The sequence below is a fragment of the Mustela putorius genome, unplaced genomic scaffold, assembly GCF_011764305.1.
Source record: "Mustela putorius furo isolate JIRA1106 unplaced genomic scaffold, ASM1176430v1.1 tig00003846_pilon_pilon_pilon, whole genome shotgun sequence".
NCBI classification, from domain to species: domain Eukaryota; kingdom Metazoa; phylum Chordata; class Mammalia; order Carnivora; family Mustelidae; genus Mustela; species Mustela putorius.
The window spans coordinates 1,033,184-1,045,794 of NW_025421999.1; the positions used below are offsets into that span (position 1 = coordinate 1,033,184).

The window sequence follows — 12,611 nt, forward strand, 5'->3', positions numbered from 1 at the left end:
AGCCAGTCAGGCACTCATGCAGTATTTTTTTTTATATGACTCCAATGTCAATGGGAACAAATAAAAAAATAAATAAGGGATTAAAATCCAAAATATGTAAGCAACTCCTATAATTCAATAGTGGAAAACCAAATATGCATTAAGAAATGGGCAAAGTACTTGAATATTTATTCCAAAGAATCCAAATGATTAACAGGTACATGAGAAGATATCAACATCACTTATCAGGGAAATTAAAATCAAAATTACAATGAGATATCACCTCACATCTGTTAGGATGGCCACTATAAATACAAAAAATATGTTTCATAAACAAAATATAAAAGTGTTGGCAAGAATATGGAAATATTAGAACCCTGGAACACTTATAATGTGGACGTAATAATGTAGCCACTATGGAAAACAGTATGGAAATTTCTCATATAATTAAAATTAGAACTACCATATGATCCAGAAAAGAAAATAAGTGAAATCCGTATCTTGAAAAGATTTCTGTACTCATCAAAAGATAAAATGAATGGTGGTTCCTCGGTGCTAAGATGAGAGGGAAATCCGGAGTTGCTTCATGGCTATAAAATTTCATTCATACAAGATGAAAAGTGCCAGAAATCAACATTGTACTTGGAGTTAATACTGTACTATACACTTAAAATCTGTTTATTAAGAGGTGAGATCTCATGTTATATGTTTTTACCATAATATTTTTTAAGATAACCATATAGAACAGAACAGGCCTCTGCAAGCATATTGATTCATTCCTACTTTGAATAGAGAAATTATTATTATTATTATTATTATTATTATTATTCTCTTCCAGCTACTACAGAGAAAAGAGTTATTTTTATAATTTATTTTTTTAAACATATAATGTATTATTTGCCCCAGGGGTACAGGTCTGTGAATCGCCAGGTCTACACACTCACTTCACAGCACTCACCATAGCACATACCCTCCCCAATGTCCATCACCCAGCCAACCCTCTCCCGAGCCCTCTCCTCCCAGCAACCCTCTGTTTTGTGAGATTAAGAGTCTCTTATGGTTTGTCTCCCTCCTGATCCCATCTTGTTTTATTTAGAGAAAAGAGATTATATCCAAGTCTTTAGAAAAGGTGGAATCAGGAGTGCCTAGGTGGCTTGGTCAGTTAAGTATCCTGTCTTCAGCCCAGGTCATGACCCCAGGGCCCTGGGATCAAGCTCCACATCAGGCTCCCTGCTCAGTGAGGAGCCTGCTTCTCCCACTCCCTCTGCTGCTCCCCCTGCTTGTGCTTTCTCTTACTCTCTCTCCCCCCTCTGTTAAATAAATAAATAAACTCTTTTAAAAAAGGAAAAGGTGGAATCAAGAGAGACAGAGAAAGACACAGAGAGATGAGATCTTGTTTACATCAAATACTCTGGAGTATTTGAGCAGCATGCAAAATCACCATGGAATATCAGAAAACATTTGTGGATGGGTGTCAAAAAATTTAATAATAATTTACTATTTTAGGGATGCCTGGGTGGCTAAACCAGTGGATTAAAGCCTCTGCCTTTGGCTCAGGTCATGATCCCAGGTTCCTGGGATCAAGCCCCACATCAGGCTCTCTGCTCAGGAGGGAGCCTGCTTCCCTTCCTCTTTCTCTGCCTGCCTCTCTGCCTACTTGTGATCTCTATCTGTCAAATAAATAATAAATAAAATAATAATAAATAAATAATAACAAATAAGTAATAATAAATAATAATAATTAATAAATAAATAATAAAATCTTTAAAAATAATTTACTAGTTCATTTTATATGTCAATCAATAAAACATGCATAGGCAATTAAGAACATCTTTAAAATACCTTTATTGTCTTTTAAAGATTTTATTTATTTGAGAGAGAGAGAGAGAGCATGAGAGGGATGAGGGTAAGAGGGAGAAGCCGACTCCTGCTTCCCAGAGTCCTAGGATCAAGTCCCGCATCCGACTTTCTGCTGAGCAGGAAGTCGGATGCGGGACTTGATCCTAGGACTCTGGGATCATGACCAGGACCGAAGGTAGTCACTTAACTAATTGAACCACCCACGTGCCCTTAAAATACTTTTAAAATACATAAAAACAGTGCTGTTCAAGGTAGCATAAGAAGCCACTTTTGAATGAAGAAAGAGGGTAAAGATCCCTGACATTATGTATCTTAAAACAACCATCAATAGAAGAAATTTTAAGAGAAAATGATGCGGTATCTATATGATGATACCCTTAAAAATACATAAAATCAAAATCTAGGCTAATCTTATAGTCCAATGGCAATGAACTTATTTTTTTTCCCCCCTTTTTTGGTGTTATCTGGATTTCCGTTAAAGGTACTCCCACAACCCACAATGTGGTATTTCATATGTATTTCAACATACGTTCCTGACAGCTATAGTTGAAAAACATCTACAACTATTGCTTCCACTGCTGGCCTTCCTTTGTTGAATTAATGTTTTTAAAAGAAAAGTTTAGAGTAAGAAACCATTCATGTTGAAAATGTGAAATGTCTTCTTTAATGGATAATTAAGCATCACCACATCTATGTAAAGTGCATACGTTATTTTTTTATTTTTGTTTAAGATTTTATTTATTGATTTGTCAGAGAGGGGGAGAGAGAGAGAGCACAGGCAGTCAGAATGGCAGGCAGAGGCAGAGGGAGAAGCAGGTCCCCCGCCGAGCAAGGAGCCCGATGTGGGACTCGATCCCAGGATGCTGGGATCATGACCTGAGCCGAAGGCAGCCGCTTAACCAACTGAGCAACCCAGGCATCCCATACGTTTCTGAATGTAAACTTTTAAGTAGGATTTAAACCAGACTTGCAGAAAAATTCAAAATAGGAGGCAGGATGGGGGGAAAATGCACAGAATTTTTTTCCTCTGACTAATAAAAAATCTTTTATTTTAGAATAATGATTAGCCCTTCGAGTGATACAGGTACCAGAGGAATTGATACCATTTTATAAATTTTATTATTACATTCTTTATTCTACATGTATGCCTCATTTGAGTTAATAATCAATGTTGGGTAGAATTCTGCCAATCTACTAAGTATTTGTTAAGTCAGCCCCATTATGAAGATGTAAGAGAGCAGGAAGGATAACACCTTTATTAAAGTATCTAGGAACTAGTGCAATGTGTCATACAAAGGATCATGAAACTAAATGGTCCCAATTATGATTGGGCCAAAAATTACACTATTTTTATACCAATTTTTCTCTGAGATATAATTGGCTGTTTTTTATTTACATGAAAAACAGACCTCAAAAAAAGCTGACATTTTTTTTAAGGCCCCAGGAGATTTTTTTTTTTTTGCCAATTTTAAATACAGTTTTATTTAAGACATTGCATTTTCCACTTAACAGTACAGTGCTTATAAAGTGCAAATGTTTATGTCCTTTCCCTGTGCACCTATGAAGAATGTCCAGTTTTTTTTGCTACAGCTACACAATGTTACAACTGCCATGGAATTTGCTACCAATTTGGGTCCTTTGAATATTGTGTGTGGAACAATGCTAGACCTATTTATTCTCAGGTTGGTTTAATCAACCTCTTCAATGGTGGACCCAGAGGAGGCACCACCAGAGGAAGGAGCTCCACCACCAGGGAAGCCTTCAGGCATTCCTCCTGGCATGCCCCCTCCACTGTGGTACAGCTTGGTGATGATGGGGTTGCAGACTCTCCGGCTCCTTCTGCTGGTGTTCAAATTCTTCCTTCTCTGCAGTCTGGTTCGTATCAAGCCAGCTGATGATTTCATTGCACTTGTCAAGAATCTTCTGTTTGTCTTCATCATTTATCTTGCCCTGAAGGTTTTCATCTTCAACAGCTGCTTTCATGCTGAATGCGTAAGACTCAAGTGAATTCTTGTCCTGCTATTTCTCATCTTCACCTTTGTACTTCTCAGCTTCCTGGACCATGCACTCAGTATCTTCCTTGCTCAAGCGACCCTTGTCATTAGTGATGGTAATCTAGCTCCCTTTTCCTGTGCTCTTATCCACAGCAGAGACACTGAGGATACCATTAGCAGCATATCCTCTCAGATTGAGGGATACCAAAAGGGGTAGGAGGTATGTTTGTGAGTTCAAACTTTCCAAGTAGGTTGTTGTCCTTGGTCATGGCACACTCACCTTCACACACCTGAATAAGCACACCAGGCTGGTTGTTGGAGTAGTTAGTGAAGGTCTGTGTCTGTTCGGTAGGAATGGCAGTATCATGCTTGATGAGAACAGTCATGACTCCTCCAGCAGTTCCAATGCCAAGAGAAAGTGGAGTAACATCCAACAGCAGTAAATTTTGAACATTTTCAGATCTGTCTCCAGAAAGGATGGCTGCCTGAACAGCTGCACCATAAGCAACAGCCTCATCAGGGCTGATGCTCTTACTCAGTTCTTTTCCACTGAAGAAATCATGGAGAAGTTTCTGAATCGTGGGTATATGGGTAGAACCACCCACCAGGACAGTATCATGGATCTGAGACTTGTCTAATTTGGCAACCCAAAGGGCTTTCTCTATAGGGTCCAGGGTGCCACGGAACAGGTCAGCATTTAATTCTTCAAACCGGGCATGAGTAACAGAGGTATAGAAGTCGATTCCTTCATACTGAGAATCAATCTCAATACTGGCCTGGGTGCTGGAAGAAAGTGTACGCTTAGCATGTTCACAAGCAGTATGGAGACAATGAACTGCCCTCTTGTTTTCACTGATATCCTTCTTATCTTTGTGCTTGTACTGTGCAATAAAATGGCTGACCATTCAATTGTCAAAATATTCTCCACCTAAGTGGGTGTCTCCAGATGCGGACTTAACCTAAAAGATCCCATCTTCAATAGTAAGTACTGACACATCAAAACTGCCACCTCCTAAGTCAAAGATCAGGACATTCCTTTCAGCTCCAACTTTTTTGTCTAAGCCATAAGCAATAGCAGCAGCAGTTGATTCACTGATGATTCGAAGTACACTGAGACCAGCAATAGTTCCAGCATCTTTGGTAGCCTGATGCTGAGAATCACTGAAGTACGCAGGTACTGTGGCAACTACATTGGTAACCGTCTTCCCAAGATAAGCCTCTGTGATTTCCTTCATTTTCGTCCAAAACATACAGGACACCTCCTCTGGATAGAAGCTTTTTGTCTCTCCCTTATATTGTACTTGGACCTTGGGCCTGCCAGCATCATTCACCACCATGAAAGGCCAATGCTTAGTATCAGATTGGACAACAGCACCATCAAATCTCCATCTAATCAAGTGTTTGGCATCAAAAACTGTGTTGGTGGGGTTCATCGCAACTTGATTCCTTGCAGCATTACCAATCAATTGTTTGGTGTCTGAGGAGGCGACATAACTTGGGGTGGTTTGGATTCCCTGGTCACTGGCAATTATTTCCACTTTCCCAGGCTAGAAGACACTCATGCAGGAGTAGCTGGTGCCAAGATCAAAGACAACTGCAGGTCCCTTAGACATGGTTGCTTGTGTGCGGGCCTGGCTCGGCTTGAGAAGAACACAGCTGTCCAAAGATCTAGACCTGCATTCAATGAGTCCTCAGGAGATTTTTAATTATTGTTTTTCTACAACACCAAATCTCACTTTGTGATGGACAGCAGATGTAGGAGCAACCGAATCTGAGCATCATGGACCAGATTCTTCTAAGTGTCCTTACTGTGCTAATATGCTCTTGGGCAGGCATCCCATACGTTTCTTCTCCTTTCTAATTGCAAAAATTATGTGTGTGTGTGTGTACATGTGCGTGTGCACATGCACATGCACGCATACACAGGCACATTGTATTGGCTAACCAAAAATATGAATGCATTTAATGTTAAAGTATCAAGTCCAGATTAAAAGACACCAGAAGTCAGAAAACTAAGCAAAAACATATTGGATCATACATACATAGTCAGAACCTATATAATGTAATTTAACTTTTAATTCTTTACATTATAAGCCCTGTATGCTCTTGCTTGGATATCAGTGATACACTGCCATACTGGAAAACTGAGGATTTATCTGTAAAATTTCTTAAAAGTGAAAGGAAAATTCCCCAAATAGATTTTAGAATTCTTAATACTGAAATGAAAATCCATGATACAACTATTAGGTTTCTGTATAGAATAATCACTAAGCAGCCTGTAAAATTACATCTGCATTTATTCCAATAATACTTAGCAGGAATATAACAAACTAAGAGCTCTGTATTCAAATTTCATTTTCCAGTTTTCTCAATTACAACAACAGTAAATAATGGGGAAAATCAGCAACTAGGACAGATGCTACATAACTGCAATCGATAATTTCCTATACTCTGTGATCTGACTACTACTCTAAGGTGCTACCTACCTTTACCTTTACCTAGTCAGAAATACCCAACATTATTTCACTCAATAGTTAATAACATCAGAAGAATTATCTCCAGAAAATCACTGTTACAATATTTTCACACTGCCTAGGCTTTTCCAGTAAACCATCTCACATTTCTTCTCATTTGATTTTTTAAGATCTTGCTTATTTGACAGAGGGGACACAAGCTGAGGGAGGGACAGAAGGAGAGAGAGAAGCAGACTCCCTGCTAAGCAAGGAGCCTGACAGAGACTCAGAGCTCAGTTCCAGGAGCCTGGAATCATGATGTGAGCCACCCAGGTGCTCCTCATTTGATTCTTAGACGAGTAAATCTGCACTCAAAAACAAGCAGGTTAAGGGTCTGACCTGAAAGATTATTTTCATCTAAGTGAATTTCATCAGGTGTGGAAATATTATAGTAAAATACTCCACCCTTGGGGCACCAGGTCGGCTCAGTGGGTTAAAACCTCTGCATTCACAAAAGAAACAAAAGCGAAAATGAACTTTTGGGACTTCATCAAGATCAAAAGCTTCTGCACAGCAAAGGAAACAGTCAACAAAACAAAGATGCAACCCACGGAATGGGAGAAGATATTTGCAAATGACAGTACAGACAAAAGGTTGATAACCAGGATCTATAAAGAACTCCTCAAACTCAACACACACAAAACAGATAATCCTATCAAAAAATGGGCAGAAGATATGAACAGACACTTCTCCAATCAAGACATACAAATGGCTATCAGACACATGAAAAAATGTTCATCATCACTAGCCATTAGGGAGATTCAAATTAAAACCACACTGAGATACGACCTTACACCAGTTAGAATGGCCAAAATTAGCAAGACAGGAAACAACATGTGTTCGGGAGGATGTGGAGAAAGGAGAACCCTCTTGCACTGTTGGTGGGAATGCAAGTTGGTGCAGCCACATTGGAAAACAGTGTGGAGATTCCTTAAGAAATTAAAAATAGAGCTTCCCTATAACCCTGCCATTGCACTACTGGGTATTTACCCCAAAGATACAGATGTCGTGAAAAGAAGGGCCATATGTACCCCAATGTTTATAGCAGCAATGGCCACGGTCACCACACTGTGCTAAGAACCAAGATGCCCTTCAACGGACGAATGGATAAGGAAGATGAGGTCCACATACACTATGGAGTATTATGCCTCCATCAGAAAGGATGAATTCCCAACTTTTGTAGCAACATGGATGGGACTGGAAGAGATTATGCTGAGTGAAACTAGTCAAGCAGAGAGAGTCAATTATCATATGGTTTCACTTATTTGTGGAGCATAACAAATAGCATGGAGAACAAGGAGAGATGGAGAGGAAAAGGGAGTTGAGGGAAATTGGAAGTGTAGGTGAACCATGAGAGACTATGGACTCTGAAAAACAACCTGAGGGTTTTGAAGGGGCGGGCGTGTGGGAGGTTGGAGGAAGCAGGTGGTGGGTGTTAGAGGGGGCACAGATTGCATGGAGCACTGGGTGTGGTGCAAAAACAATGAATACTGTTACGCTGAAAGGAAAGGGAAAAAAAAGAGGATGGCCCCAAACAAATTGATTTTCAATATACTATCAATGAATAGTTGTAAATTATAATTTTAAAAACAAAAACACAAACAAACAAAAAAAAACCTCTGCCGTCAGCTTGGGTCATGATCTCAGGATCCTGGGATCGAGCCCCGCATCATGCTCTCAGCTCAACAGGGAGCCTGCTTCCTCCTCTCTCTGCCTGCCTCTCTGCCTACTTGTGATCTCTGGCTCTGTCAAATAAATAAATAAAATCTTTCAAAAAAAATATACTCCACCCTCAATTACTATAGGCAACATGGAACTCCAGTGACAGCACTGGCAATAAAACAAGCCCAGGCAGAACATTTCCTCGGCATGGACTGTTTTCCCTAGTAGGGTTCTCTGATGTTACCAAAGGCAGAAAATATCAATGTACCATGTTTTTCTTAAGCTTTGATCTACTAAGTAATTCAGGTACCAAATCCCTTCAGGAATGAAGTGAGAAATAAAAACCCAACAAATAAACACGATACAAGATGTATATTTGCCTAATTTCCTTACCTTATTTCTGTCTGTACTCAAATGTCACTACAAGGCCCATTCTGAGCACCCTATTTCAAATTGCAACTCTCATCCCTGGTACTCCCTACCATACTACAGTTATTTTCACCATAGCATTTATACCTGAGATTTCATCTAGCTAGCTAGTGATGTGTATGTATGTGTATATGTGTGTGTGTGTGTGTGTGTGTGTGTGTGTTTGTGGGTATGGATATATATGCATGTATTTTTTTCTTTCTTCACTATACTGTATGCTAAGCTGCTACAACAAGGCCTGGAACAAAGAAGACACCCAAATATATGTTATTTTAACTATACTCAACTCTAGTATGTTCCCATGATTAACATCAAGGAATCTACTTCAGTGTTATCTACATTTTGGCAGTATGTCAGGGTTATTAAAGAATTTCAGTGACTCTCCTCATTTCCTATAAGATTAAGGGTTTCCACATTTGAAAATGACACTCTGATAAATTATATGCTTTTCTCAAAAGTTTTAAATTAATCCCATTTAGATTCAGAAGATGTCAGTGCTTCCCTGCAAAGACATGCTTTTTCTTACTACCCAGAAGCAATTCCTTTTTCAAGATGATAGTTATCATTTATTGATGCTGAATAAATTATTTTCAAATTTTAGCGTATATTTATAGCTTTATTTCTAAGACACCAGAAAGAAGTGAACTATGATCATTGTTCAATTAGAATGATAAAGCACTACTTCTGTACTGTTTTCCAAAATTAACTTGCTTCACTATCCCAAATTATGACTGAAAAATGATTTATTTGGTCTACAAATATTAACAATATTTCATATTATTTTGAATACAGTTATAAATTCATTCCTAACAAGTTTTATAAAACTTTTATTCCTTCCCTTACCTTCCATTTAACCAAGAAGAGAAATTACTCTATTACTTGCTATTTATCAAAGCTTAACTAAACACTTCTTTCCACTGTATGTATTTGCTAAATGGATATGAAAGAATATGAGATTTGGGGGGTTGGAAAGAAGAGAGAATAAAGTGTAAATATTATGAGTTTCACTTTAGATAATTAAATTTGAAAAGATGAGATGAAACAGTGATACTTTCTAGGTATCTGGAAAATAAGACCAGAAGGAGATGAGAAATCTAGATCAAAGATATATATTTAAGAGCACTTACATAAGGGTGATAATATGAATTCAACATGGCAAGCAAATTTTAGCAGAAAAATGGCCTCAAATAAAAACTCAGACTTAGGCAAAATTATTGGGGCAGGAAGATGGAAAACTAGGAAATAGAAGCTGGGTACAGATAAGTAAAAAGCACAAGAGTTTCAAAGAATGAGTAGAGGGTGGTCTCAAATGCCAAGGAGTTTGAAGAAGATGACATCTGAAAAAAGTTCTACATATTTGGACTCTAAGATAAAGGTAAAAGATACCCTTGGAAAAGGTTATTAATTAGAGTACCCTTGGAAAAGGTTATTAATTAGAGTACATGTGCAGAAATTATGTTATCTAGTATTGAAGTATTTTCCTTTGTTCTACATGGCTATAATGATAATATTATTAGACATTATATGGTACGTGCTAGATGACTGGTTTGTGCAAGCACACCCTGAATGTCCCTGTTAATCACTATCTTGAGAATACACAGATCCTATCGTCCCTCTATATTCCCATTCAATAGGATATTAAAAGAAACATGTTGTTCAATGTTCAGGGTCAAGGGCTCTGGGTGTGGCAAATGTCTGGAAGGCAGGCCTTGATCTCCTTGGAACATTGGCCACACAGGAGGGAAAAGGCTGCAGACCGTTGCTAGGCTGTTTGCTGTACTATAAAAGCTTGCCACATGTAGATTCCAGCAGTAGATGCTTTGTTCTACCACTCCTGAACACCCTGTAAGAAAGTTCCCTCAATGAAACTATCCCTCGATCTCTGTCTCCAGGTAATTTCTTTGGTCTTGCTTGGTCAACACCTATCCTCCTTGGCCAAAGTATGGCAACATAGACATTGGTTGACAGTCCAATACATAAAATAAATAATGTATGCTGTGGAGCTCTGTTAGCATATTAGAATTAAGGAAAATATAATTAGTGAAGTTAGAGGCTAACGTATCAAATTTTCTATAGGGAGTTTTTGATTAAATATAAATTGATATATGAAGTCTCTAATATTTTAATTCTTAAAATGAAAATATTACATATTATGTTTAACTTAAATTAGTAAAGAAAATATCTCTTAAAAAGACTGATAATTGATGATGAGTTTAACTACTGTTAGAGGTATAAATTAACCATTACTTTACAAAACCATTTGGCGTTATTGCTGTAGGGGAACCTATGTATGTAAACTATGATGTGGTAATTCCATATACCAAATAGAAATGCATGCATAAGTATACAAAAACAAACATACAACAGTACTCATAACAAAACCACAAATGTCTGGCAAAATCTGAATTAAGTAAGTTAATTTTGATATATTCATATAATGGAATACTATAGAGCAGGGGTTGGCAAACTATGGCCATGGGCCAAATCTAGCCAGCAGCCTATTTTTACAAATAAAGTTTTGTCTGAATACAAGCATACTCACTTATTTACAGATTTTCTATGGTTGCTTTCACATTATAAATGTCAAAATGAGTGGCTGTGACAGGTTATGTAAAATGGGCAAAGCCTAAAATATTTACTCTGCCCCTCTACAGTAATTGTTGCTGACCCTGGCTATAGAATAAAATGACAAACTACATTTACATTCAAAATTATAAATGACTGGGAAACCTGGGTGGCTCCGTCAGGTAAGCATTTGCCTTTGGCTCAGGTTATGATCCCAGGGTCCTGGAATGGAGCCCTGTGTCAGGCTCCCTTGCTCATTGGGGAGTCTGCTTTTCCCTCTCCCTCTCCATCTATACTCTCTCTCAAATAAATAAATACATCTTTAAAAAAAATTGTGAGTGACTCTCACAAACATGGAGCTGAAGAAGAGAGGACAGATACAGAAAAGTAGATAGCCTAATTCATACAAAGTTTAAAACCAGGCAATACTGAACTATAGTGTTCCCAGTCATAATAGCAGTTGCCTTTGGGGAGGAGGAAGGCAATATGAATTGGGAAGAACGGGTAATGTTTTATTTTTTGAATTGAGTGTTCGTTACATGGGAGAATTCACTAATTCGTTGAACTGTATGTTTATGATTTGTGCATTTTTCTGTGTTACATATTCCTTCAATGAATGCATTTTTAAAAGTAGAAGGATTATATGCCAATTTATTAATAGTAGTTACCCTTAGAGTATAGGATGGAAAGAATGAGATATTATAATGTATGTACTTCTATATCTTTTTACCTTTTTTTAAACATTTTATTTATTTATTCCAGAAAACAAAAGAGAGAATGAGAGAGAGATCGCAAGCAGGGGGAGGGGAAGAGAGATAAGCAGACTCTCCACTGAGCAGGGAGCCTGATACAGGACCCAATCCCAGGACCCTGGGATCATGACCTGATACTTTAAAAATATGAAAACAAAGTAATAAAATGATATGTATTATTAAATATCTTCACCATGTCATGGTTCTATATTTTTATCAACAGGATTTAATATACTGTGGCCACTCAAGTAGTAATAGGAGGTCAGAACTAAATGCTTATATCACTCAACATCTCTGTTTTGTAAACTACTAATACAAAATATATTTTATACCTGTTAACAACTTATGCTTTATCTAGGAGTTTCATAATCTTGTGAAACCTTCTCACATATTTTAAAAATATGATCTTAATTATTTTTGTCAGATTATAAACTGCTCCCTTATCTTTAGTAATACTGTCCATTTAATATGATGGTCTTAACTGGCCCCTTAAGCTAATTCTCTTCCTTTTCAAAGAGATAAAAAAGACTTCAGGCACTGAAAGTGATATTTAAAAATGCTCCTAGGAAATACCTAATTGTTGCTTAAAGTAAAGATTTAAGAAAAGAAATATTTCTGCATGACTTAATGACTGTTTGCTGTAGCAAAGTTCTTTTGTCTGGTCTCTAATACAATACACTGTCTTGTTCAATATGCAACAAAACAATGATGTAGTTTTGGACAAAGAGCCCATCTCCCTATTGAGGTGGCACTACAGGATAATAGCTGCCTAAGCTACACAATTCAAAGAGATATATTTTAATATTAAAGTATCTGTTAATCAGTTTTTAAAGCTACAATGTTCAAAACTCAGAACA

The 12,611-nt window shown here is 37.6% G+C and overlaps 1 protein-coding gene and 1 pseudogene across 7 annotated transcripts in view; both read right to left on the reverse strand.

The window, feature by feature from the left end:
* The window catches only part of DIAPH2 (diaphanous related formin 2), a 980,096-nt gene that overhangs the window by 853,221 nt on the left and 114,264 nt on the right, over positions 1-12,611 (reverse strand). The gene's annotated exons all lie outside the window — the stretch shown is intronic.
* LOC101689986 lies at positions 2,710-6,891 on the reverse strand (annotated as a pseudogene).